At 56.3% G+C, this 26,914-nt stretch overlaps 1 protein-coding gene across 1 annotated transcript in view; it reads left to right on the top strand.

Annotated features, from left to right (window-relative positions):
• LOC134758129 (uncharacterized) overlaps nt 1–20,815 on the top strand; it is a 29,853-nt gene extending 9,038 nt beyond the window's left edge. Inside the window, exons 4-8 of the transcript XR_010133040.1 lie at nt 1,352–1,584; nt 10,860–10,917; nt 11,011–11,243; nt 20,377–20,434; nt 20,528–20,815. The gene's annotated coding sequence lies outside the window, so the exon portion shown is untranslated. The remainder of the gene's footprint in view (nt 1–1,351; nt 1,585–10,859; nt 10,918–11,010; nt 11,244–20,376; nt 20,435–20,527) is intronic.
• Nucleotides 20,816–26,914: the final 6,099 nt, after the last annotated feature.

Raw genomic sequence — 26,914 nt, forward strand, 5'->3', positions numbered from 1 at the left:
CCCGGGGCCCAGGGTTAGGGTTTTAGGGTCAGTGCCTGGGGCCCAGGGTTAGGGCTTTAGGGCCAGGGCCCGGGGCCAGGGTTAGGGATTTATGGCCAAGGCCCGGGGCCCACGGTTAGGGCTTTAGGGCCAGGGCCCGGGGCCCAGGGTTAGGGCTTTAGGGTCAGGGCCCGGGGCCCAGGGTTAGGGCTTTAGGGTCAGGGCCTGGGGCCCAGGGTTAGGGCTTCAGGGACAGGGCCCGGGGCCCAGGGTTAGGGCTTCAGGGACAGGGCCCGGGGCCCAGGGTTAGGGCTTCAGGGTCAGGGCCCGGGGCCCAGTGTTAGGGCTTCAGGGTCAGGGCCCGGGGCCCAGGGTTAGGGCTTCAGGGTCAGGGCCGGGGCCCAGGGTTTGGGCTTCAGGGTCAGGGCCCGGGGCCCAGGGTTTGGGCTTCAGGGTCAGGGCCCGGGGCCCAGGGTTTGGGCTTCACGGTCAGGGCCCGGGGCCCAGGGTTAGGGCTTCAGGGTCAGGGCCCGGGGCCCAGGGTTAGGGCTTCAGGGTCAGGGCCCGGGGCCCAGGGTTAGGGCTTCAGGGTCAGGGCCCGGGGCCCAGGGTTAGGGCTTCAGGGTCAGGGACCGGGGCCCAGGGTTAGGGCTTCAGGGTCAGGGCCCGGGGCCCAGGGTTAGGGCTTCAGGGTCCGGGCCCGGGGCCCAGGGTTAGGGCTTCAGGGTCAGGGACCGGGGCCCAGGGTTAGGGTTTTAGGGTCAGGGCCCGGGGCCCAGGGTTAGGGTGATTTCCAGGAAGTGACCTCACAACGACTCAAGCTACCACTTATTGTTGATTGTGATGAAATGCCAGCTGAGGCACACGCCTTGGGAGCTAAGTGGTTGCTGCACTTGACTACTATGAAGACTGGTGTGGGAAGGGTCGCTTTGGATGCACTTGAGCAGGGGTCCCCAACCCCTGAGCCATGGAGCCGTAAGGAGCCACACAGCAGGTGAGTGGTGTCGAGTGAGGGAGTGAGGGAAGCTTCGTCTGTATTTACAGCCACTCCCCTTTGCTCACATTCCCGCCTGAGCTCCACCTTCTCAGATGAGCAGCAGCATTAGATTCTCATAGGAGAACGCACCCTGTTGTGAACCGTGCATGTGAGGGATCTAGGTTGCGCTGTTCTTATGAGAATCTAATACCTATTGATCTGTCACTTTCTCCCATCACGCTCAGGTGGGACCATCCAGTTTCAGGAAAACAAGCTTAACACGCCCACTGATTCTACATTATGGTGAGTTCTATAATTATTTTATTATATATTCCAGTGTAATAATGGAAATGAAGTGCCTAATAAACGTAAATGTGCTTAAATCTTTTGGCCCAGCTCCTACCTCCCGGCAGCCTCGCCAGGCCCAGAACTCTCTCCAGTCAGCCTCTACAGACCAAGCTCATGACTCACAATGGCCTATTTAGGCCCATACCCTACCTCACGGCAGTCTCCGCAGATGAGCCTACTGCCTCACAACAGCCTCCACAGGCACAGCTCCATCGTTACAATGGCCTCTTTAGACCCAGCTCCTGCCGCCCAGCCTTCTCTCTAGGCCCTGAAGTTTCTCCGTAAGTTGAGGTAGCTGGGACTGTAGGTATACATGACGATACTTGGCTAATTTTTAAATTGTTTTGCAGACATGGGGTCTCACTTTGTTGGCCAGGCTGCTGTCAAACTAATGGCCTCAAGTGACCCTTCCACCCCTGCCTCCCATCCTCGAGGTATGTGCCACCACAAGGAGCACTTGTTCAATTTTCTAAAGAAAAAATTTCTAAAGTAAGGCTGTGGGATGATGGCAGGAAGATAAAAGAAAAACAGAAGAATAAGTTAAAATGACTTATTCACACATATTCTTTTGACAGCAAGAAGAACTGTTAGTATATACATTGCTTACAAACAAACAAACGGCAGATAAACAATGTTGTATAGGAACTTCAACACACACTGTACAATATTCCCACTTTGCTGACATAAGTTATGGAAATTTCGTGGTTTCCTTGAGTGTCGCTACCAGTATTTTGGTCCTCTGACGATTTTTATCAACTTCCTCATCTGTTAACTTCTCTCCAAAGTATGTCATGTCACGACATACTGCCGCTGCACGAACACGGCCAGTGTCTTCCTATTAAACATGTAGAATGCTTTCCTAATTTCTCTTTTTACTCTCTGTCTTTGTGTTCTGCACTTTCCTTACTTTTATTGTCAGAAACTCCAGAAAGTCAATCGTACTAATTTATCACGATTTGCTTTATTAATTGATACTATGCTTATATGGAATTTTGCCCAACAGACCTCATTACAATTTGGGCCACGGCCCAGGGTTAGGTTTGTTTCAGGGTCAGGGCCAGGGCCCAGGGTTAGGCATGTTTTAGGGTCAGGGCCGGGGCCCAGGTTTAGGGTTGTTTTAGGGTCAGGGCCGGGGCTCAGGGTTAGCGTTGTTTTAGGGTCAGGGCCGGGGCCCAGGGTTAGGGTTGTTTTAGGGTCAGGGCCGGGGCCCAGGGTTAGGGTTGTTTTAGGGTCAGGGCCGGGGCCCAGGGTTAGGGTTGTTTTAGGGTCAGGGCCGGGCCCCAGGGTTAGGTTTGTTTTAGGGTCAGGGCCGGGGCCCAGGGTTAGGGTTGTTTTAGGGCCAGTGCCAGGGCCCAGGGTTAGGGTTGCTTTAGGGTCAGGGCTGGGGCCCAGGGTTAGGCTTGTTTTAGGGTCACGGCCAAGTCCCAGGCTTAGGGTTGTTTTAGGGTCAGGGCCCAGGGTTAGGGTTGTTTTAGGGTGAGTGCCCATGGTTGGGTTTATTTTAGGGTCAGGGCCAGGGCCCAGGGTTTGGTTTGTTTTAGGGTCAGGGCCAGGGCCCAGGGTTAGGGTTGTTTTAAGGTCAGGGCCAGGGCCCAGGGTTAGGCTTGTTTTAGTGCAAGGGCCCAGGATTAGGGTTTTTTTTAGGTTCGGGGCCCAGGGTTAGGCTTGTTTTAGGATCAGGGCCCAGGGTTAGGGTTGTTTTAGGGTCAGTGCCAGGGCCCAGGGTTAGGGTTGCTTTAGGGTCAGGGCTGGGGCCCAGGGTTAGGGTTGTTTTCGGGTCAGGGCCCGGGCACAGGGTTAGGGTTGTTTTCGGTTCAGGGCCAGGGCCCAGGGTTAGGGTTGTTTTAGGGTCAGGGCCAGGGGCCAGTGTTAGGGTTGTTTTGGGGTCTGGGCCAGGGTCCAGGGTTAGGGTTGTTTTAGGGTCGGGGCCCAGGGTTAGGTTTGTTTTAGGGTCGAGGCCCAGGGTTAGGGTTTTTTTCGGATCGGGGCCCAGGGTTCTGCTTGTTTTAGGATCAGGGCCCAGGGTTAGGGTTGTTTTAGGGTCAGGGACCAAGGTTAGGGTTGTTTTAGGGTGAGGGTACAGGGTTGGGTTTGTTTTAGGGTCAGGACCAGGGCCCAGGTTTAGGCTTGTTTTAGGGTCAGAACCGGGGCCCAGGTTTAGGCTTGTTTTAGGGTCAGGGACAGGGCCCAGGGTTAGGGTTGTTTTAGGGTCAGGGCCAGGGCCCAGTGTTAGGCTTGTTTTAGGGTCAGGGCCAGGGCCCAAATTTAGGCTTGTTTTAGGGTCAGGGACAGGGCCCAGGGTTAGGGTTGTTTTAGGGTCAGGGCCAGGGCCCAGGGTTAGGCTTGTTTTAGGGTCAGGGCCAGGGCCCAAGGTTAGGCTTGTTTTAGGGTAAGGGCCACGGCCCAGGGTTAGGGTTGTTTTAGGCTCAGGGCCAGGGCACAGAGTTAGGGTTGTTTCAGGTTCAGGGCCAGGGCCCAGGGTTAGGGTTTTTTTAGGGTGAGGACCTGGGCCGAGGTTTAGGCTTGTTGTAGTGCCAGGACCCAGGGTTAGGGTTGTTTTAGGGTCAGGGCCAGGGCCCACGGTTAGGCTTGTTTTAGGGTCAGGGCCAGGGCCCAGGGTTAGGCTTGATTTAGGGTCAGGGCCAGGGCCCAGGGTTAGGGTTGTTTTAGGGTGAGGACCTTCGCCCAGGGTTAGGTTTGTTTTAGTGCCAGGGCCCAGGGTTAGGGTTTTTTTAAGGTCGGGGCCCAGGGTTAGGCTTGTTTTAGTATCAGGGCCCAGGGTTAGGGTTGTTTTAGGGTCAGGGCCCAGGGTCAGGGTTGTTTTAGGGTCAGGGCCCAGGGTTAGGGTTGTTTTAGGGTGAGGGCCAGGGCCCAGGGTTAGGGTTGTTTTAGGGTCAGGGCCAGGGCCCAGGGTTAGGGTTGTTTTAAGGTCAGGGCCAAGGCCCAGGTTTAGGCTTGTTTTAGGGTCACGGCCAGGTCCCAGGCTTAGGGATGTTTTAGGGTCAGGGCCCAGGGTTAGGGTTGTTTTAGGGTGAGTGCCCATGGTTGGGTTTATTTTAGGGTCAGGGCCAGGGCCCAGGGTTTTGTTTGTTTTAGGGTCAGGGCCAGGGCACAGGGTTAGGGTTGTTTTAGGGTCAGGGCCAGGGCCCAGGGTTAGGCTTGTTTCAGTGACAGGGCCCAGGATTAGGGTTTTTTTAGGTTCGGGGCCCAGGGTTTGGTTTGTTTTAGGGTCAGGGCCAGGGCCCAGGGTTAGCGTTGTTTTTGGGTCATGGCCAGGGCCCAGGGTTAGGGTTGTTTTAGGGTCAGGGCCAGGAACCACGGTGAGGGCTGTTTTAGGGTCAGGGACAGGGCCCAGGGTCAGGGTTGTTTTAGGTCAGGGACAGGGCCGAGGGTTAGGCTTGTTTTCGGGTCAGGGACAGGGCCCAGCGTTAGGGTTGTTTTAGGGTCAGGGCCAGGGCCCAGGGTTAGGGTTGTTTTAGGGTCAGGTCCTGGGCCCAGGGTTAGGGTTGTTTTTGTGCCAGGGCCCAGGATTAGGGTTGTTTTAGGGTCAGGGCCAGGGCCCAGGGTTACGGTTGTTTTAGGTCATGGCCAGGGCCCAGGGATAGGGTTGTTTTAGGGTCAGGGTCAGGGCCAAGGGTTACGGTTGTTTTAGGGTCAGGGCCAGGGCCCAGGGTTAGGCTTGTTTTAGGGTCAGGACCTGGGCCCAGGTTTAGGCTTGTTTTAGTGCCAGGACCCAGAGTTAGGGTTGTTTTAGGGTCAGGGCCAGGGCCCAGGGTCAGGGTTGTTTTAGGTCAGGGCCAGGGCCCAGCATTAGGGTTGTTTTAGGGTCAGGGCCAGGGCCCAGGTTTAGGGGTGTTTTAGTGTCAGGGCCAGGGCCCAGGGTTAGGCTTGTTTTAGGGTCAGGGCCAGGGCCCAGGTTTAGGGTTGCTTTAGGGTCAGGGCCAGGGCCCAGGTTTAGGGTTGTTTTAGGGTGAGGGCCAGGGCCTAGGGTTAGGCTTGTTTTAGGGTCAGGGCCAGGGCCCATGGTTAGGGTTGTTTTAGCGTCAGGGCCAGGGCCCAGAGTTAGGCTTGTTTTAGTGCCAGGGCCCAGGGTTAGGGTTGTTTTAGGGTCAGGGCCAGGGCCCAGGTTCAGGGTTGTTTTAGGTCAGTGCCAGGGCCCAGCATTAGGATTGTTTTAGGGTCAGGGCCAGGGCCCAGGTTTAGGGGTGTTTTAGGGTCAGGGCCAGGGCCCAGCGTTAGGGTTGTTTTAGGGTCAGTGCCAGGGCCCCGGGTTAGGCTTCTTTTAGGGTCAGGGACAGGTCCCAGGGTTAGGCTTGTTTTAGGTTCAGGGCCAGGGCCCAGGGTTAGGCTTGTTTTAGGGTCAGGGACAGGTCCCAGCGTTAGGGTTATTCTAGGGTCAGGGCCAGGGCCCAGGGTTAGGCTTGTTTTAGGGTCAGGGCGAGGGCCCAGGGTTAGGGTTGTTTTAGGGTCAGGGCCAGGGCCCAGGGTTAGGCTTGTTATAGGGTCAGGGCGAGGGCCCAGGGATAGGGTTGTTTTAGGGTCAGGGCCAGGACCCAGGGTTAGGGTTGTTTTAGGGTCAGGGCCAGGGCCCAGGGTTAGGCTTGTTTTAGGGTCAGGGCCAGGGCCCACGGTTAGGGTTGTTTTAGGGTCAGGGCCAAGGCCCAGGGTTAGGCTTGTTTTAGGGTCAGGGCCAGGGCCCAGGGTTAGGCTTGTTTTAGGGTCAGGGCCAGGGCCCAGGGTTAGGCTTGTTTTAGGGTAAGGGCCAGGGCCCAGCGTCAGGGTTGTTTTAGGTTCAGGGTCAGGGCCCAGGTTTAGGGTTGCTTTAGGGTCAGGGCCAGGGCCCAGGGTTAGGATTGTTTTAGGGTCAGGACCTGGGGCCAGGGTTAGGCTTGTTTTAGTGTCAGAGCCTGGGCCCAGGGTTAGGGTTGTTTTAGGGTCAGGGTTACGGCCAGGGCCCAGGTTTAGGTTTGTTTTAGGGTTAGGGCGAGGGCCCAGGGTTAGGCTTGTTTTAGGGTCAGGGCCAGGGCACAGGTTTAGGGTTGTTTTAGGTCAGGGCCAGGGCCCAGGGTTAGGGTTGTTTTAGGTCAGGGCCAGGTCCCAGGGTTAGGGATGTTTTAGGGTCAGGGCCAGGGCCCAGGGTTAGGGTTGTTTTAGGGTCAGGGCCAGGGACCAGGGTTAGGGTTGTTTTAGGGTCAGGGCCAGGGCCCAGGGTTAGGCTTCTTTAAGGGTCGGGCCAGGGCCCAGGGTTAAGGTTGTTTTAGGGTCACGGCCAGGGCCCAGGTTTAGGCTTGTTTTAGGGTCAGGGCCAGGGCCCAGGGTTAGGCTTGTTTTAGGGTCAGGACCAGGGCCGAGCGTTAGGCTTGTTTTAGGGTCAGGGACAGGGCCAATGGTTAGGGTTGTTTTAGTGTCAGGGCCAGGGCCAAGGGTTAGGCTTGTTTTAGGGTCAGAGCCAGGGCCCAGGTTTAGGGTTGTTTTAGGGTCAGGGTTACGGCCAGGGCCCGGGGTTAGGTTTGTTTTAGGGTTAGGGCGATGGCCCAGCGTTAGGCTTGTTTTAGGGTCAGGGCCAGGGCACAGGTTTAGGGTTGTTTTAGGTCAGGGCCAGGGCCCAGGGTTAGGGTTGTTTTAGGTCAGGGCCAGGTCCCAGGGTTAGGGTTGTTTTAGGGTCAGGGCCAGGGCCCAGGGTTAGGCTTGTTTTAGGGTCAGGGCCAGGGCCCAGGGTTATGGCTGTTTTAGGGTCAGGGCCAGGGCCCAGGGTTAGGCTTCTTTAAGGGTCGGGCCAGGGCCCAGGGTTAAGTTTGTTTTAGGGTCACGGCCAGGGCCCAGGGTTAGGGCTGTTTTAGGGTCAGGGCCAGGGCCCAGGGTTAGGGTTGTTTTAGGGTGAGGGCCAGGGCCCAGGGTTAGGGTTGTTTTAGGGTCAGGGCCAGGGCCCAGGGTTAGGGTTGTTTTAGGGTCAGGGCCGGGGCCCAGGTTTAGGGTTGTTTTAGGGTCAGGGCCGGGGCTCAGGGTTAGGGTTGTTTTATGGTCAGGGCCGGGGTCCAGGGTTAGGGTTGTTTCAGGGTCAGGGCCGGGGCCCAGGGTTAGGGTTGTCTTAGGGTCAGGGCCGGGGCCCAGGGTTAGGCTTGTTTTAGGGTCAGAGCCAGGGACCATGGTTAGGGTTGTTTTAGGGTCAGGGTTAGGGCCAGGGCCCAGGGTTGGGGATGTTTTAGGGTCAGGGCGAGGGCCCAGGGTTTGTCTTGTTTTAGGGTCAGGGCCAGGTCCCAGGGTTAGGGTTGTTTTAGGGTCACGGCCAGGTCCCAGGGTTAGGCTTGTTTTAGGGTCACGGCCAGGTCCCAGGGTTAGGCTTGTTTTAGGGTCAGGGCCAGGGCCCAGGGTTAGGGTTGTTTTAGGTTCAGGGCCACGGCCCAGGGTTAGGCTTGTTTTAGGTTCAGGGCCAGGGCCCAGGGTTAGGGTTGTTTTAGGGTCAAGGCCAGGGCCCTGGTTTAGGGTTGTTTTAGGGTCAGGGCCAGGGCCCCGGGTTAGGGTGGTTTTAGGGTCAGGACTTGGGCCCAGGTTTAGGCTTGTTTTAGTGCTAGGGCCCAGGGTTAGGGTTGTTTTAGAGTCAGGGCCAGGGCCCAGGGTTAGGGTTACTTTAGGTCAGGGCCAGGGCCCAGGGTTAGGGTTGTTTTAGGTTAGGGCCAGGTCCCTAGTTTAGGGTTGTTTTAGGGTCAGGGCCAGGGCCAGGGTTAGGGTTGTTTTAGGGTCAGGACCAGGGCCCAGTGTTAGGCTTGTTTTAGGGTCAGGGCCAGGGCCCAGGGTTAGGCTTGTTTTAGGGTCAGGGCCAGGGCCCAAGTTTAGGCTTGTTTTAGTGACAGGGACAGGGCCCAGGGTTAGGGTTGTTTTAGGGTCAGGGCCAGGGCCCAGGGTTAGGCTTGTTTTAGGGTCAGGGCCAGGGCCCAGGGTTAGGCTTGTTTTAGGGTCAAGGCCAGGGCCCAAGGTTAGGCTTGTTTTAGGGTAAGGGCCACGGCCCAGGGTTAGGTTTATTTTAGGCTCAGGGCCAGGGCGCAGGGTTAGGGTTGTTTTAGGGTCAGGGCCAGGGCCCAAGTTTAGGCTTGTTTTAGTGACGGGGACAGGGCCCAGCGTTAGGGTTGTTTTAGGGTCAAGGCCTTGGCCCAGGGTTAGGCTTGTTTTAGGGTCAGGGCCAGGGCCCAGGGTTAGGCTTGTTTTAGGGTCAAGGCCAGGGCCCAAGGTTAGGCTTGTTTTAGGGTATTGGCCACGGCCCAGGGTTAGGGTTATTTTAGGCTCAGGGTCAGTGCGCAGGGTTAGGGTTGTTTTAGTGTCAGGGCCAGGGCCCAGGGTTAGGGTTGTTTTAGGGTGAGGACCTGGGCCGAGGTTTAGGCTTGTTGTAGTGCCAGGTCCCAGGGTTAGGGTTGTTTTAGGGTCAGGGCCAGGGCCCACGGTTAGGCTTGTTTTAGGGTCAGGGCCAGGGCCCAGGGTTAGGCTTGTTTTAGGGTCAGGGCCCAGGGTTAGGGTTGTTTTAGGGTCAGGGCCGAGGGTTAGGGTTGTTTTAGGGTCAGGGCCCAGGGTCAGGGTTGTTTTAGGGTCAGGGCCCAGGGTTAGGGTTGTTTTAAGGTGAGGGCCAAAGGTTGGGTTTGTTTTAGCGTCAGGGCCAGGGCCCAGGGTAAGGCTTGTTTTAGGGTCAGGGCCAGGGCACAGGTTTAGGGTTGTTTTAGGTCAGGGCCAGGGCCCAGGGTTAGGGTTGTTTTAGTGCCAGGGCCCAGGGTTAGGGTTTTTTTAGGGTCGGGGCCCAGGGTTAGGCTTGTTTTAGGATCAGGGCCCAGGGTTAGGGTTGTTTTAGGGTCAGGGCCCAGGGTTAGGGTTGTTTTAGTGTCAGGGCCCAGGGTCAGAGTTGTTTTAGGGTCAGGGCCCAGGGTTTGGGTTGTTTTAGGGTGAGGGCCCAGGGTTGGGTTTGTTTTAGCGTCAGGGCCAGGGCCCAGGGTAAGGCTTGTTTTAGGGTCAGGGCCAGGGCACAGGTATAGGTTTGTTTTAGGTCAGGGCCAGGGCGCAGGGTTAGGGTTGTTTTAGGTCAGGGCCAGGTCCCAGTGTTAGTGTTGTTTTAGGGTCAGGGTCAGGGCCCAGGGTTAGGCTTGTTTTAGGGTCAGGGCCAGGGCCCAGGGTTAGGCTTGTTTTAGGGTCAGGGCCAGGGCCCGGGTTTAGGGTTGCTTTAGGGTCTTGGCCAGGGCCCAGGGTTAGGGTTGTTTTAGGGTCAGGGCCAGGGCCCAGGGTTAGGGTTGTTTTAGGGTCAGGGCCGGGGCCCAGGTTTAGGGTTGTTTTAGGGTCAGGGCTGGGACTCAGGGTTAGGGTTGTTTTAGGGTCAGGGCCGGGTTCCAGGGTTAGGGTTGTTTTAGGGTCAGGACCTGGGCCCAGGCTTAGGCTTGTTTTAGTGCGAGGGCCCAGGGTTAGGGTTGTTTTAGGGTCAGGGCCATGGCCCAGGTTTAGGGTTGTTTTAGGTCAGGGCCAGGGCCTAGGTTTAGGGTTGTTTTAGGTCAGGACCAGGTCCCAGGTTTAGGGTTGTTTTAAGGTCAGGGCCAGGGCCTAGGGTTAGGGTTGTTTTAGGGTCAGGGCCAGGGCCCAGGTTTAGGGTTGTTGTAGGGTCAGGGCCAGGGCCCACGGTTAGGCTTGTTTTAGGGTCAGGACCGGGGCCCAGGGTTAGGCTTGTTTTAGGTTCAGGGCTAGGGCCCAGGGTTAGGGTTGTTTTAGGGTCAGGACCTGGGCCCAGGTTTAGGCTTGTTTTAGTGCCAGGGCCCAGGGTTAGGCTTGTTTTAGGGTCAGGGCCAGGGCCCAGTGTTAGGCTTGTTTTAGGGTCAGGGCCAGCGCCAAGGGATTGGGTTGTTTTAGGGTCAGGGCCAGGGCCCAGAGTTAGGGTTGTTTTGGGTTCAGGGCCAGGGCCCAGGGTTAGGCTTGCTTTAGGGTCAGGGACAGGGCCCAGGGTTAGGGTTGTTTAAGGTCAGGGCCGGGACCCCGGTTTGGGGTTTTAGGCTCAGGGCCAGGGCCCAGTGTTAGGGTTTTATTGTCAGGGCCCAGGGTTAGGGTTTTAGGGTCAGGGCCCAGGGTTAGGGTTTTAGTGTCAGGGCCCATGTTTAGGGTGATTTCCAGGAAGTGACCTCACAATGACTCAAGCTACCACTTACTGTTGATTGTGACGAAATGCTAGCTGAGGCACATGCCTTGGGAGCTAAGTGGTTGCTGCCCTTGACTACTATGAAGACTGGTGTGGGAAGGGTCGCTTTGGATGCAGTTGAGTTGGGGTCCCCAACCCCTGAGCCTTGGAGCCGTAAGGAGCCACACAGCAGGTGAGTGGTGTCGAGTGAGGGAGTGAGGGAAGCTTCGTCTGTATTTACAGCCACTCCCCTTTGCTCACATTCCCGCTTGAGCTCCACCTTCTCAGATGAGCAGCAGCATTAGATTCTCATAGGAGAACGCACCCTGTTGTGAACCGTGCATGTGAGGGATCTAGGTTGCGCTGTTCTTATGAGAATCTAATACCTATTGATCTGTCACTTTCTCCCATCACGCTCAGGTGGGACCATCCAGTTTCAGGAAAACAAGCTTAACACGCCCACTGATTCTACATTATGGTGAGTTCTATAATTATTTTATTATATATTCCAGTGTAATAATGGAAATGAAGTGCCTAATAAACGTAAATGTGCTTAAATCTTTTGGCCCAGCTCCTACCTCCCGGCAGCCTCGCCAGGCCCAGAACTCTCTCCAGTCAGCCTCTACAGACCAAGCTCATGACTCACAATGGCCTATTTAGGCCCATACCCTACCTCACGGCAGTCTCCGCAGATGAGCCTACTGCCTCACAACAGCCTCCACAGGCACAGCTCCATCGTTCCAATGGCCTCTTTAGACCCAGCTCCTGCCGCCCAGCCTTCTCTCTAGGCCCTGAAGTTTCTCCGTAAGTTGAGGTAGCTGGGACTGTAGGTATACATGACGATACTTGGCTAATTTTTAAATTGTTTTGCAGACATGGGGTCTCACTTTGTTGGCCAGGCTGCTGTCAAACTAATGGCCTCAAGTGACCCTTCCACCCCTGCCTCCCATCCTCGAGGTATGTGCCACCACAAGGGGCACTTGTTCAATTTTCTAAAGAAAAAATTTCTAAAGTAAGGCTGTGGGATGATGGCAGGAAGATAAAAGAAAAACAGAAGAATAAGTTAAAATGACTTATTCACACATATTCTTTTGACAGCAAGAAGAACTGTTAGTATATACATTGCTTACAAACAAACAAACGGCAGATAAACAATGTTGTATAGGAACTTCAACACACACTGTACAATATTCCCACTTTGCTGACATAAGTTATGGAAATTTCGTGGTTTCCTTGAGTGTCGCTACCAGTATTTTGGTCCTCTGACGATTTTTATCAACTTCCTCATCTGTTAACTTCTCTCCAAAGTATGTCATGTCACGACATACTGCCGCTGCACGAACACGGCCAGTGTCTTCCTATTAAACATGTAGAATGCTTTCCTAATTTCTCTTTTTACTCTCTGTCTTTGTGTTCTGCACTTTCCTTACTTTTATTGTCAGAAACTCCAGAAAGTCAATCGTACTAATTTATCACGATTTGCTTTATTAATTGATACTATGCTTATATGGAATTTTGCCCAACAGACCTCATTACAATTTGGGCCACGGCCCAGGGTTAGGTTTGTTTCAGGGTCAGGGCCAGGGCCCAGGGTTAGGCATGTTTTAGGGTCAGGGCCGGGGCCCAGGTTTAGGGTTGTTTTAGGGTCAGGGCCGGGGCTCAGGGTTAGCGTTGTTTTAGGGTCAGGGCCGGGGCCCAGGGTTAGGGTTGTTTTAGGGTCAGGGCCGGGGCCCAGGGTTAGGGTTGTTTTAGGGTCAGGGCCGGGGCCCAGGGTTAGGGTTGTTTTAGGGTCAGGGCCGGGGCCCAGGGTTAGGTTTGTTTTAGGGTCAGGGCCGGGGCCCAGGGTTAGGGTTGTTTTAGGGCCAGTGCCAGGGCCCAGGGTTAGGGTTGCTTTAGGGTCAGGGCTGGGGCCCAGGGTTAGGCTTGTTTTAGGGTCACGGCCAAGTCCCAGGCTTAGGGTTGTTTTAGGGTCAGGGCCCAGGGTTAGGGTTGTTTTAGGGTGAGTGCCCATGGTTGGGTTTATTTTAGGGTCAGGGCCAGGGCCCAGGGTTTGGTTTGTTTTAGGGTCAGGGCCAGGGCCCAGGGTTAGGGTTGTTTTAAGGTCAGGGCCAGGGCCCAGGGTTAGGCTTGTTTTAGTGCCAGGGCCCAGGATTAGGGTTTTTTTTAGGTTCGGGGCCCAGGGTTAGGCTTGTTTTAGGATCAGGGCCCAGGGTTAGGGTTGTTTTAGGGTCAGTGCCAGGGCCCAGGGTTAGGGTTGCTTTAGGGTCAGGGCTGGGGCCCAGGGTTAGGGTTGTTTTCGGGTCAGGGCCCGGGCACAGGGTTAGGGTTGTTTTCGGTTCAGGGCCAGGGCCCAGGGTTAGGGTTGTTTTAGGGTCAGGGCCAGGGGCCAGTGTTAGGGTTGTTTTGGGGTCTGGGCCAGGGTCCAGGGTTAGGGTTGTTTTAGGGTCGGGGCCCAGGGTTAGGTTTGTTTTAGGGTCGAGGCCCAGGGTTAGGGTTTTTTTCGGATCGGGGCCCAGGGTTCTGCTTGTTTTAGGATCAGGGCCCAGGGTTAGGGTTGTTTTAGGGTCAGGGACCAAGGTTAGGGTTGTTTTAGGGTGAGGGTACAGGGTTGGGTTTGTTTTAGGGTCAGGACCAGGGCCCAGGTTTAGGCTTGTTTTAGGGTCAGAACCGGGGCCCAGGTTTAGGCTTGTTTTAGGGTCAGGGACAGGGCCCAGGGTTAGGGTTGTTTTAGGGTCAGGGCCAGGGCCCAGTGTTAGGCTTGTTTTAGGGTCAGGGCCAGGGCCCAAATTTAGGCTTGTTTTAGGGTCAGGGACAGGGCCCAGGGTTAGGGTTGTTTTAGGGTCAGGGCCAGGGCCCAGGGTTAGGCTTGTTTTAGGGTCAGGGCCAGGGCCCAAGGTTAGGCTTGTTTTAGGGTAAGGGCCACGGCCCAGGGTTAGGGTTGTTTTAGGCTCAGGGCCAGGGCACAGAGTTAGGGTTGTTTCAGGTTCAGGGCCAGGGCCCAGGGTTAGGGTTTTTTTAGGGTGAGGACCTGGGCCGAGGTTTAGGCTTGTTGTAGTGCCAGGACCCAGGGTTAGGGTTGTTTTAGGGTCAGGGCCAGGGCCCACGGTTAGGCTTGTTTTAGGGTCAGGGCCAGGGCCCAGGGTTAGGCTTGATTTAGGGTCAGGGCCAGGGCCCAGGGTTAGGGTTGTTTTAGGGTGAGGACCTTCGCCCAGGGTTAGGTTTGTTTTAGTGCCAGGGCCCAGGGTTAGGGTTTTTTTAAGGTCGGGGCCCAGGGTTAGGCTTGTTTTAGGATCAGGGCCCAGGGTTAGGGTTGTTTTAGGGTCAGGGCCCAGGGTCAGGGTTGTTTTAGGGTCAGGGCCCAGGGTTAGGGTTGTTTTAGGGTGAGGGCCAGGGCCCAGGGTTAGGGTTGTTTTAGGGTCAGGGCCAGGGCCCAGGGTTAGGGTTGTTTTAAGGTCAGGGCCAAGGCCCAGGTTTAGGCTTGTTTTAGGGTCACGGCCAGGTCCCAGGCTTAGGGATGTTTTAGGGTCAGGGCCCAGGGTTAGGGTTGTTTTAGGGTGAGTGCCCATGGTTGGGTTTATTTTAGGGTCAGGGCCAGGGCCCAGGGTTTTGTTTGTTTTAGGGTCAGGGCCAGGGCACAGGGTTAGGGTTGTTTTAGGGTCAGGGCCAGGGCCCAGGGTTAGGCTTGTTTCAGTGACAGGGCCCAGGATTAGGGTTTTTTTAGGTTCGGGGCCCAGGGTTTGGTTTGTTTTAGGGTCAGGGCCAGGGCCCAGGGTTAGCGTTGTTTTTGGGTCATGGCCAGGGCCCAGGGTTAGGGTTGTTTTAGGGTCAGGGCCAGGAACCACGGTGAGGGCTGTTTTAGGGTCAGGGACAGGGCCCAGGGTCAGGGTTGTTTTAGGTCAGGGACAGGGCCGAGGGTTAGGCTTGTTTTCGGGTCAGGGACAGGGCCCAGCGTTAGGGTTGTTTTAGGGTCAGGGCCAGGGCCCAGGGTTAGGGTTGTTTTAGGGTCAGGTCCTGGGCCCAGGGTTAGGGTTGTTTTTGTGCCAGGGCCCAGGATTAGGGTTGTTTTAGGGTCAGGGCCAGGGCCCAGGGTTACGGTTGTTTTAGGTCATGGCCAGGGCCCAGGGATAGGGTTGTTTTAGGGTCAGGGTCAGGGCCAAGGGTTACGGTTGTTTTAGGGTCAGGGCCAGGGCCCAGGGTTAGGCTTGTTTTAGGGTCAGGACCTGGGCCCAGGTTTAGGCTTGTTTTAGTGCCAGGACCCAGAGTTAGGGTTGTTTTAGGGTCAGGGCCAGGGCCCAGGGTCAGGGTTGTTTTAGGTCAGGGCCAGGGCCCAGCATTAGGGTTGTTTTAGGGTCAGGGCCAGGGCCCAGGTTTAGGGGTGTTTTAGTGTCAGGGCCAGGGCCCAGGGTTAGGCTTGTTTTAGGGTCAGGGCCAGGGCCCAGGTTTAGGGTTGCTTTAGGGTCAGGGCCAGGGCCCAGGTTTAGGGTTGTTTTAGGGTGAGGGCCAGGGCCTAGGGTTAGGCTTGTTTTAGGGTCAGGGCCAGGGCCCACGGTTAGGGTTGTTTTAGCGTCAGGGCCAGGGCCCAGAGTTAGGCTTGTTTTAGTGCCAGGGCCCAGGGTTAGGGTTGTTTTAGGGTCAGGGCCAGGGCCCAGGTTCAGGGTTGTTTTAGGTCAGTGCCAGGGCCCAGCATTAGGATTGTTTTAGGGTCAGGGCCAGGGCCCAGGTTTAGGGGTGTTTTAGGGTCAGGGCCAGGGCCCAGCGTTAGGGTTGTTTTAGGGTCAGTGCCAGGGCCCCGGGTTAGGCTTCTTTTAGGGTCAGGGACAGGTCCCAGGGTTAGGCTTGTTTTAGGTTCAGGGCCAGGGCCCAGGGTTAGGCTTGTTTTAGGGTCAGGGACAGGTCCCAGCGTTAGGGTTATTCTAGGGTCAGGGCCAGGGCCCAGGGTTAGGCTTGTTTTACGGTCAGGGCGAGGGCCCAGGGTTAGGGTTGTTTTAGGGTCAGGGCCAGGGCCCAGGGTTAGGCTTGTTATAGGGTCAGGGCGAGGGCCCAGGGATAGGGTTGTTTTAGGGTCAGGGCCAGGACCCAGGGTTAGGGTTGTTTTAGGGTCAGGGCCAGGGCCCAGGGTTAGGCTTGTTTTAGGGTCAGGGCCAGGGCCCACGGTTAGGGTTGTTTTAGGGTCAGGGCCAAGGCCCAGGGTTAGGCTTGTTTTAGGGTCAGGGCCAGGGCCCAGGGTTAGGCTTGTTTTAGGGTCAGGGCCAGGGCCCAGGGTTAGGCTTGTTTTAGGGTAAGGGCCAGGGCCCAGCGTCAGGGTTGTTTTAGGTTCAGGGTCAGGGCCCAGGTTTAGGGTTGCTTTAGGGTCACGGCCAGGGCCCAGGGTTAGGATTGTTTTAGGGTCAGGACCTGGGGCCAGGGTTAGGCTTGTTTTAGTGTCAGAGCCTGGGCCCAGGGTTAGGGTTGTTTTAGGGTCAGGGTTACGGCCAGGGCCCAGGTTTAGGTTTGTTTTAGGGTTAGGGCGAGGGCCCAGGGTTAGGCTTGTTTTAGGGTCAGGGCCAGGGCACAGGTTTAGGGTTGTTTTAGGTCAGGGCCAGGGCCCAGGGTTAGGGTTGTTTTAGGTCAGGGCCAGGTCCCAGGGTTAGGGATGTTTTAGGGTCAGGGCCAGGGCCCAGGGTTAGGGTTGTTTTAGGGTCAGGGCCATGGCCCAGGGTTAGGCTTTTTTTAGGGTCAGGACCAGGGCCGAGCGTTAGGCTTGTTTTAGGGTCAGGGACAGGGCCCATGGTTAGGGTTGTTTTAGTGTCAGGGCCAGGGCCAAGGGTTAGGCTTGTTTTAGGGTCAGAGCCAGGGCCCAGGTTTAGGGTTGTTTTAGGGTCAGGGTTACGGCCAGGGCCCGGGGTTAGGTTTGTTTTAGGGTTAGGGCGAGGGCCCAGCGTTAGGCTTGTTTTAGGGTCAGGGCCAGGGCACAGGTTTAGGGTTGTTTTAGGTCAGGGCCAGGGCCCAGGGTTAGGGTTGTTTTAGGTCAGGGCCAGGTCCCAGGGTTAGGGTTGTTTTAGGGTCAGGGCCAGGGCCCAGGGTTAGGCTTGTTTTAGGGTCAGGGCCAGGGCCCAGGGTTATGGCTGTTTTAGGGTCAGGGCCAGGGCCCAGGGTTAGGCTTCTTTAAGGGTCGGGCCAGGGCCCAGGGTTAAGTTTGTTTTAGGGTCACGGCCAGGGCCCAGGGTTAGGGCTGTTTTAGGGTCAGGGCCAGGGCCCAGGGTTAGGGTTGTTTTAGGGTGAGGGCCAGGGCCCAGGGTTAGGGTTGTTTTAGGGTCAGGGCCAGGGCCCAGGGTTAGGGTTGTTTTAGGGTCAGGGCCGGGGCCCAGGTTTAGGGTTGTTTTAGGGTCAGGGCCGGGGCTCAGGGTTAGGGTTGTTTTATGGTCAGGGCCGGGGTCCAGGGTTAGGGTTGTTTCAGGGTCAGGGCCGGGGCCCAGGGTTAGGGTTGTCTTAGGGTCAGGGCCGGGGCCCAGGGTTAGGCTTGTTTTAGGGTCAGAGCCAGGGACCATGGTTAGGGTTGTTTTAGGGTCAGGGTTAGGGCCAGGGCCCAGGGTTGGGGATGTTTTAGGGTCAGGGCGAGGGCCCAGGGTTTGTCTTGTTTTAGGGTCAGGGCCAGGTCCCAGGGTTAGGGTTGTTTTAGGGTCACGGCCAGGTCCCAGGGTTAGGCTTGTTTTAGGGTCACGGCCAGGTCCCAGGGTTAGGCCTGTTTTAGGGTCAGGGCCAGGGCCCAGGGTTAGGGTTGTTTTAGGGTCAGGGCCAGGGCCCAGGGTTAGGCTTGTTTTAGGTTCAGGGCCAGGGCCCAGGGTTAGGGTTGTTTTAGGGTCAAGGCCAGGGCCCTGGTTTAGGGTTGTTTTAGGGTCAGGGCCAGGGCCCCGGGTTAGGGTGGTTTTAGGGTCAGGACTTGGGCCCAGGTTTAGGCTTGTTTTAGTGCTAGGGCCCAGGGTTAGGGTTGTTTTAGAGTCAGGGCCAGGGCCCAGGGTTAGGGTTACTTTAGGTCAGGGCCAGGGCCCAGGGTTAGGGTTGTTTTAGGTTAGGGCCAGGTCCCTAGTTTAGGGTTGTTTTAGGGTCAGGGCCAGGGCCCAGGGTTAGGGTTGTTTTAGGGTCAGGACCAGGGCCCAGTGTTAGGCTTGTTTTAGGGTCAGGGCCAGGGCCCAGGGTTAGGCTTGTTTTAGGGTCAGGGCCAGGGCCCAAGTTTAGGCTTGTTTTAGTGACAGGGACAGGGCCCAGGGTTAGGGTTGTTTTAGGGTCAGGGCCAGGGCCCAGGGTTAGGCTTGTTTTAGGGTCAGGGCCAGGGCCCAGGGTTAGGCTTGTTTTAGGGTCAAGGCCAGGGCCCAAGGTTAGGCTTGTTTTAGGGTAAGGGCCACGGCCCAGGGTTAGGTTTATTTTAGGCTCAGGGCCAGGGCGCAGGGTTAGGGTTGTTTTAGGGTCAGGGCCAGGGCCCAAGTTTAGGCTTGTTTTAGTGACGGGGACAGGGCCCAGCGTTAGGGTTGTTTTAGGGTCAAGGCCTTGGCCCAGGGTTAGGCTTGTTTTAGGGTCAGGGCCAGGGCCCAGGGTTAGGCTTGTTTTAGGGTCAAGGCCAGGGCCCAAGGTTAGGCTTGTTTTAGGGTATTGGCCACGGCCCAGGGTTAGGGTTATTTTAGGCTCAGGGTCAGTGCGCAGGGTTAGGGTTGTTTTAGTGTCAGGGCCAGGGCCCAGGGTTAGGGTTGTTTTAGGGTGAGGACCTGGGCCGAGGTTTAGGCTTGTTGTAGTGCCAGGTCCCAGGGTTAGGGTTGTTTTAGGGTCAGGGCCAGGGCCCACGGTTAGGCTTGTTTTAGGGTCAGGGCCAGGGCCCAGGGTTAGGCTTGTTTTAGGGTCAGGGCCCAGGGTTAGGGTTGTTTTAGGGTCAGGGCCGAGGGTTAGGGTTGTTTTAGGGTCAGGGCCCAGGGTCAGGGTTGTTTTAGGGTCAGGGCCCAGGGTTAGGGTTGTTTTAAGGTGAGGGCCAAAGGTTGGGTTTGTTTTAGCGTCAGGGCCAGGGCCCAGGGTAAGGCTTGTTTTAGGGTCAGGGCCAGGGCACAGGTTTAGGGTTGTTTTAGGTCAGGGCCAGGGCCCAGGGTTAGGGTTGTTTTAGTGCCAGGGCCCAGGGTTAGGGTTTTTTTAGGGTCGGGGCCCAGGGTTAGGCTTGTTTTAGGATCAGGGCCCAGGGTTAGGGTTGTTTTAGGGTCAGGGCCCAGGGTTAGGGTTGTTTTAGTGTCAGGGCCCAGGGTCAGAGTTGTTTTAGGGTCAGGGCCCAGGGTTAGGGTTGTTTTAGGGTGAGGGCCCAGGGTTGGGTTTGTTTTAGCGTCAGGGCCAGGGCCCAGGGTAAGGCTTGTTTTAGGGTCAGGGCCAGGGCACAGGTATAGGTTTGTTTTAGGTCAGGGCCAGGGCGCAGGGTTAGGGTTGTTTTAGGTCAGGGCCAGGTCCCAGTGTTAGTGTTGTTTTAGGGTCAGGGTCAGGGCCCAGGGTTAGGCTTGTTTTAGGGTCAGGGCCAGGGCCCAGGGTTAGGCTTGTTTTAGGGTCAGGGCCAGGGCCCGGGTTTAGGGTTGCTTTAGGGTCTTGGCCAGGGCCCAGGGTTAGGGTTGTTTTAGGGTCAGGGCCAGGGCCCAGGGTTAGGGTTGTTTTAGGGTCAGGGCCGGGGCCCAGGTTTAGGGTTGTTTTAGGGTCAGGGCTGGGACTCAGGGTTAGGGTTGTTTTAGGGTCAGGGCCGGGTTCCAGGGTTAGGGTTGTTTTAGGGTCAGGACCTGGGCCCAGGCTTAGGCTTGTTTTAGTGCGAGGGCCCAGGGTTAGGGTTGTTTTAGGGTCAGGGCCAGGGCCCAGGTTTAGGGTTGTTTTAGGTCAGGGCCAGGGCCTAGGTTTAGGGTTGTTTTAGGTCAGGACCAGGTCCCAGGTTTAGGGTTGTTTTAAGGTCAGGGCCAGGGCCTAGGGTTAGGGTTGTTTTAGGGTCAGGGCCAGGGCCCAGGTTTAGGGTTGTTGTAGGGTCAGGGCCAGGGCCCATGGTTAGGCTTGTTTTAGGGTCAGGACCGGGGCCCAGGGTTAGGCTTGTTTTAGGTTCAGGGCTAGGGCCCAGGGTTAGGGTTGTTTTAGGGTCAGGACCTGGGCCCAGGGTTAGGCTTGTTTTAGTGCCAGGGCCCAGGGTTAGGCTTGTTTTAGGGTCAGGGCCAGGGCCCAGTGTTAGGCTTGTTTTAGGGTCAGGCCCAGCGCCAAGGGATTGGGTTGTTTTAGGGTCAGGGCCAGGGCCCAGAGTTAGGGTTGTTTTGGGTTCAGGGCCAGGGCCCAGGGTTAGGCTTGCTTTAGGGTCAGGGACAGGGCCCAGGGTTAGGGTTGTTTAAGGTCAGGGCCGGGACCCCGGTTTGGGGTTTTAGGCTCAGGGCCAGGGCCCAGTGTTAGGGTTTTATTGTCAGGGCCCAGGGTTAGGGTTTTAGGGTCAGGGCCCAGGGTTAGGGTTTTAGTGTCAGGGCCCATGTTTAGGGTGATTTCCAGGAAGTGACCTCACAATGACTCAAGCTACCACTTACTGTTGATTGTGACGAAATGCTAGCTGAGGCACATGCCTTGGGAGCTAAGTGGTTGCTGCCCTTGACTACTATGAAGACTGGTGTGGGAAGGGTCGCTTTGGATGCAGTTGAGTTGGGGTCCCCAACCCCTGAGCCTTGGAGCCGTAAGGAGCCACACAGCAGGTGAGTGGTGTCGAGTGAGGGAGTGAGGGAAGCTTCGTCTGTATTTACAGCCACTCCCCTTTGCTCACATTCCCGCTTGAGCTCCACCTTCTCAGATGAGCAGCAGCATTAGATTCTCATAGGAGAACGCACCCTGTTGTGAACCGTGCATGTGAGGGATCTAGGTTGCGCTGTTCTTATGAGAATCTAATACCTATTGATCTGTCACTTTCTCCCATCACGCTCAGGTGGGACCATCCAGTTTCAGGAAAACAAGCTTAACACGCCCACTGATTCTACATTATGGTGAGTTCTATAATTATTTTATTATATATTCCAGTGTAATAATGGAAATGAAGTGCCTAATAAACGTAAATGTGCTTAAATCTTTTGGCCCAGCTCCTACCTCCCGGCAGCCTCGCCAGGCCCAGAACTCTCTCCAGTCAGCCTCTACAGACCAAGCTCATGACTCACAATGGCCTATTTAGGCCCATACCCTACCTCACGGCAGTCTCCGCAGATGAGCCTACTGCCTCACAACAGCCTCCACAGGCACAGCTCCATCGTTCCAATGGCCTCTTTAGACCCAGCTCCTGCCGCCCAGCCTTCTCTCTAGGCCCTGAAGTTTCTCCGTAAGTTGAGGTAGCTGGGACTGTAGGTATACATGACGATACTTGGCTAATTTTTAAATTGTTTTGCAGACATGGGGTCTCACTTTGTTGGCCAGGCTGCTGTCAAACTAATGGCCTCAAGTGACCCTTCCACCCCTGCCTCCCATCCTCGAGGTATGTGCCACCACAAGGGGCACTTGTTCAATTTTCTAAAGAAAAAATTTCTAAAGTAAGGCTGTGGGATGATGGCAGGAAGATAAAAGAAAAACAGAAGAATAAGTTAAAATGACTTATTCACACATATTCTTTTGACAGCAAGAAGAACTGTTAGTATATACATTGCTTACAAACAAACAAACGGCAGATAAACAATGTTGTATAGGAACTTCAACACACACTGTACAATATTCCCACTTTGCTGACATAAGTTATGGAAATTTCGTGGTTTCCTTGAGTGTCGCTACCAGTATTTTGGTCCTCTGACGATTTTTATCAACTTCCTCATCTGTTAACTTCTCTCCAAAGTATGTCATGTCACGACATACTGCCGCTGCACGAACACGGCCAGTGTCTTCCTATTAAACATGTAGAATGCTTTCCTAATTTCTCTTTTTACTCTCTGTCTTTGTGTTCTGCACTTTCCTTACTTTTATTGTCAGAAACTCCAGAAAGTCAATCGTACTAATTTATCACGATTTGCTTTATTAATTGATACTATGCTTATATGGAATTTTGCCCAACAGACCTCATTACAATTTGGGCCACGGCCCAGGGTTAGGTTTGTTTCAGGGTCAGGGCCAGGGCCCAGGGTTAGGCATGTTTTAGGGTCAGGGCCGGGGCCCAGGTTTAGGGTTGTTTTAGGGTCAGGGCCGGGGCTCAGGGTTAGCGTTGTTTTAGGGTCAGGGCCGGGGCCCAGGGTTAGGGTTGTTTTAGGGTCAGGGCCGGGGCCCAGGGTTAGGGTTGTTTTAGGGTCAGGGCCGGGGCCCAGGGTTAGGGTTGTTTTAGGGTCAGGGCCGGGGCCCAGGGTTAGGTTTGTTTTAGGGTCAGGGCCGGGGCCCAGGGTTAGGGTTGTTTTAGGGCCAGTGCCGGGGCCCAGGGTTAGGGTTGCTTTAGGGTCAGGGCTGGGGCCCAGGGTTAGGCTTGTTTTAGGGTCACGGCCAAGTCCCAGGCTTAGGGTTGTTTTAGGGTCAGGGCCCAGGGTTAGGGTTGTTTTAGGGTGAGTGCCCATGGTTGGGTTTATTTTAGGGTCAGGGCCAGGGCCCAGGGTTTGGTTTGTTTTAGGGTCAGGGCCAGGGCCCAGGGTTAGGGTTGTTTTAAGGTCAGGGCCAGGGCCCAGGGTTAGGCTTGTTTTAGTGCCAGGGCCCAGGATTAGGGTTTTTTTTAGGTTCGGGGCCCAGGGTTAGGCTTGTTTTAGGATCAGGGCCCAGGGTTAGGGTTGTTTTAGGGTCAGTGCCAGGGCCCAGCGTTAGGGTTGCTTTAGGGTCAGGGCTGGGGCCCAGGGTTAGGGTTGTTTTCGGGTCAGGGCCCGGGCACAGGGTTAGGGTTGTTTTCGGTTCAGGGCCAGGGCCCAGGGTTAGGGTTGTTTTAGGGTCAGGGCCAGGGGCCAGTGTTAGGGTTGTTTTGGGGTCTGGGCCAGGGTCCAGGGTTAGGGTTGTTTTAGGGTCGGGGCCCAGGGTTAGGTTTGTTTTAGGGTCGAGGCCCAGGGTTAGGGTTTTTTTCGGATCGGGGCCCAGGGTTCTGCTTGTTTTAGGATCAGGGCCCAGGGTTAGGGTTGTTTTAGGGTCAGGGACCAAGGTTAGGGTTGTTTTAGGGTGAGGGTACAGGGTTGGGTTTGTTTTAGGGTCAGGACCAGGGCCCAGGTTTAGGCTTGTTTTAGGGTCAGAACCGGGGCCCAGGTTTAGGCTTGTTTTAGGGTCAGGGACAGGGCCCAGGGTTAGGGTTGTTTTAGGGTCAGGGCCAGGGCCCAGTGTTTGGCTTGTTTTAGGGTCAGGGCCAGGGCCCAAATTTAGGCTTGTTTTAGGGTCAGGGACAGGGCCCAGGGTTAGGGTTGTTTTAGGGTCAGGGCCAGGGCCCAGGGTTAGGCTTGTTTTAGGGTCAGGGCCAGGGCCCAAGGTTAGGCTTGTTTTAGGGTAAGGGCCACGGCCCAGGGTTAGGGTTGTTTTAGGCTCAGGGCCAGGGCACAGAGTTAGGGTTGTTTCAGGTTCAGGGCCAGGGCCCAGGGTTAGGGTTTTTTTAGGGTGAGGACCTGGGCCGAGGTTTAGGCTTGTTGTAGTGCCAGGACCCAGGGTTAGGGTTGTTTTAGGGTCAGGGCCAGGGCCCACGGTTAGGCTTGTTTTAGGGTCAGGGCCAGGGCCCAGGGTTAGGCTTGATTTAGGGTCAGGGCCAGGGCCCAGGGTTAGGGTTGTTTTAGGGTGAGGACCTTCGCCCAGGGTTAGGTTTGTTTTAGTGCCAGGGCCCAGGGTTAGGGTTTTTTTAAGGTCGGGGCCCAGGGTTAGGCTTGTTTTAGGATCAGGGCCCAGGGTTAGGGTTGTTTTAGGGTCAGGGCCCAGGGTCAGGGTTGTTTTAGGGTCAGGGCCCAGGGTTAGGGTTGTTTTAGGGTGAGGGCCAGGGCCCAGGGTTAGGGTTGTTTTAGGGTCAGGGCCAGGGCCCAGGGTTAGGGTTGTTTTAAGGTCAGGGCCAAGGCCCAGGTTTAGGCTTGTTTTAGGGTCACGGCCAGGTCCCAGGCTTAGGGATGTTTTAGGGTCAGGGCCCAGGGTTAGGGTTGTTTTAGGGTGAGTGCCCATGGTTGGGTTTATTTTAGGGTCAGGGCCAGGGCCCAGGGTTTTGTTTGTTTTAGGGTCAGGGCCAGGGCACAGGGTTAGGGTTGTTTTAGGGTCAGGGCCAGGGCCCAGGGTTAGGCTTGTTTCAGTGACAGGGCCCAGGATTAGGGTTTTTTTAGGTTCGGGGCCCAGGGTTTGGTTTGTTTTAGGGTCAGGGCCAGGGCCCAGGGTTAGCGTTGTTTTTGGGTCAAGGCCAGGGCCCAGGGTTAGGGTTGTTTTAGGGTCAGGGCCAGGAACCACGGTGAGGGCTGTTTTAGGGTCAGGGACAGGGCCCAGGGTCAGGGTTGTTTTAGGTCAGGGACAGGGCCGAGGGTTAGGCTTGTTTTCGGGTCAGGGACAGGGCCCAGCGTTAGGGTTGTTTTAGGGTCAGGGCCAGGGCCCAGGGTTAGGGTTGTTTTAGGGTCAGGTCCTGGGCCCAGGGTTAGGGTTGTTTTTGTGCCAGGGCCCAGGATTAGGGTTGTTTTAGGGTCAGGGCCAGGGCCCAGGGTTACGGTTGTTTTAGGTCATGGCCAGGGCCCAGGGATAGGGTTGTTTTAGGGTCAGGGTCAGGGCCAAGGGTTACGGTTGTTTTAGGGTCAGGGCCAGGGCCCAGGGTTAGGCTTGTTTTAGGGTCAGGACCTGGGCCCAGGTTTAGGCTTGTTTTAGTGCCAGGACCCAGAGTTAGGGTTGTTTTAGGGTCAGGGCCAGGGCCCAGGGTCAGGGTTGTTTTAGGTCAGGGAAAGGGCCCAGCATTAGGGTTGTTTTAGGGTCAGGGCCAGGGCCCAGGTTTAGGGGTGTTTTAGTGTCAGGGCCAGGGCCCAGGGTTAGGCTTGTTTTAGGGTCAGGGCCAGGGCCCAGGTTTAGGGTTGCTTTAGGATCAGGGCCAGGGCCCAGGTTTAGGGTTGTTTTAGGGTGAGGGCCAGGGCCTAGGGTTAGGCTTGTTTTAGGGTCAGGGCCAGGGCCCACGGTTAGGGTTGTTTTAGCGTCAGGGCCAGGGCCCAGAGTTAGGCTTGTTTTAGTGCCAGGGCCCAGGGTTAGGGTTGTTTTAGGGTCAGGGCCAGGGCCCAGGTTCAGGGTTGTTTTAGGTCAGTGCCAGGGCCCAGCATTAGGATTGTTTTAGGGTCAGGGCCAGGGCCCAGGTTTAGGGGTGTTTTAGGGTCAGGGCCAGGGCCCAGCGTTAGGGTTGTTTTAGGGTCAGTGCCAGGGCCCCGGGTTAGGCTTCTTTTAGGGTCAGGGACAGGTCCCAGGGTTAGGCTTGTTTTAGGTTCAGGGCCAGGGCCCAGGGTTAGGCTTGTTTTAGGGTCAGGGACAGGTCCCAGCGTTAGGGTTATTCTAGGGTCAGGGCCAGGGCCCAGGGTTAGGCTTGTTTTAGGGTCAGGGCGAGGGCCCAGGGTTAGGGTTGTTTTAGGGTCAGGGCCAGGGCCCAGGGTTAGGCTTGTTATAGGGTCAGGGCGAGGGCCCAGGGATAGGGTTGTTTTAGGGTCAGGGCCAGGACCCAGGGTTAGGGTTGTTTTAGGGTCAGGGCCAGGGCCCAGGGTTAGGCTTGTTTTAGGGTCAGGGCCAGGGCCCACGGTTAGGGTTGTTTTAGGGTCAGGGCCAAGGCCCAGGGTTAGGCTTGTTTTAGGGTCAGGGCCAGGGCCCAGGGTTAGGCTTGTTTTAGGGTCAGGGCCAGGGCCCAGGGTTAGGCTTGTTTTAGGGTAAGGGCCAGGGCCCAGCGTCAGGGTTGTTTTAGGTTCAGGGTCAGGGCCCAGGTTTAGGGTTGCTTTAGGGTCAGGGCCAGGGCCCAGGGTTAGGATTGTTTTAGGGTCAGGACCTGGGGCCAGGGTTAGGCTTGTTTTAGTGTCAGAGCCTGGGCCCAGGGTTAGGGTTGTTTTAGGGTCAGGGTTACGGCCAGGGCCCAGGTTTAGGTTTGTTTTAGGGTTAGGGCGAGGGCCCAGGGTTAGGCTTGTTTTAGGGTCAGGGCCAGGGCACAGGTTTAGGGTTGTTTTAGGTCAGGGCCAGGGCCCAGGCTTAGGGTTGTTTTAGGTCAGGGCCAGGTCCCAGGGTTAGGGATGTTTTAGGGTCAGGGCCAGGGCCCAGGGTTAGGGTTGTTTTAGGGTCAGGGCCAGGGACCAGGGTTAGGGTTGTTTTAGGGTCAGGGCCAGGGCCCAGGGTTAGGCTTCTTTAAGGGTCGGGCCAGGGCCCAGGGTTAAGGTTGTTTTAGGGTCACGGCCAGGGCCCAGGTTTAGGCTTGTTTTAGGGTCAGGGCCAGGGCCCAGGGTTAGGCTTGTTTTAGGGTCAGGACCAGGGCCGAGCGTTAGGCTTGTTTTAGGGTCAGGGACAGGGCCCATGGTTAGGGTTGTTTTAGTGTCAGGGCCAGGGCCAAGGGTTAGGCTTGTTTTAGGGTCAGAGCCAGGGCCCAGGTTTAGGGTTGTTTTAGGGTCAGGGTTACGGCCAGGGCCCGGGGTTAGGTTTGTTTTAGGGTTAGGGCGAGGGCCCAGCGTTAGGCTTGTTTTAGGGTCAGGGCCAGGGCACAGGTTTAGGGTTGTTTTAGGTCAGGGCCAGGGCCCAGGGTTAGGGTTGTTTTAGGTCAGGGCCAGGTCCCAGGGTTAGGGTTGTTTTAGGGTCAGGGCCAGGGCCCAGGGTTAGGCTTGTTTTAGGGTCAGGGCCAGGGCCCAGGGTTATGGCTGTTTTAGGGTCAGGGCCAGGGCCCAGGGTTAGGCTTCTTTAAGGGTCGGGCCAGGGCCCAGGGTTAAGTTTGTTTTAGGGTCACGGCCAGGGCCCAGGGTTAGGGCTGTTTTAGGGTCAGGGCCAGGGCCCAGGGTTAGGGTTGTTTTAGGGTGAGGGCCAGGGCCCAGGGTTAGGGTTGTTTTAGGGTCAGGGCCAGGGCCCAGGGTTAGGGTTGTTTTAGGGTCAGGGCCGGGGCCCAGGTTTAGGGTTGTTTTAGGGTCAGGGCCGGGGGTCAGGGTTAGGGTTGTTTTATGGTCAGGGCCGGGGTCCAGGGTTAGGGTTGTTTCAGGGTCAGGGCCGGGGCCCAGGGTTAGGGTTGGCTTAGGGTCAGGGCCGGGGCCCAGGGTTAGGCTTGTTTTAGGGTCAGAGCCAGGGACCATGGTTAGGGTTGTTTTAGGATCAGGGTTAGGGCCAGGGCCCAGGGTTGGGGATGTTTTAGGGTCAGGGCGAGGGCCCAGGGTTTGTCTTGTTTTAGGGTCAGGGCCAGGTCCCAGGGTTAGGGTTGTTTTAGGGTCACGGCCAGGTCCCAGGGTTAGGCTTGTTTTAGGGTCATGGCCAGGTCCCAGGGTTAGGCTTGTTTTAGGGTCAGGGCCAGGGCCCAGGGTTAGGGTTGTTTTAGGGTCAGGGCCAGGGCCCAGGGTTAGGCTTGTTTTAGGTTCAGGGCCAGG

Source organism: Gorilla gorilla, chromosome 2 (genome assembly GCF_029281585.2).
Source record: "Gorilla gorilla gorilla isolate KB3781 chromosome 2, NHGRI_mGorGor1-v2.1_pri, whole genome shotgun sequence".
Lineage (NCBI taxonomy): Eukaryota > Metazoa > Chordata > Mammalia > Primates > Hominidae > Gorilla > Gorilla gorilla.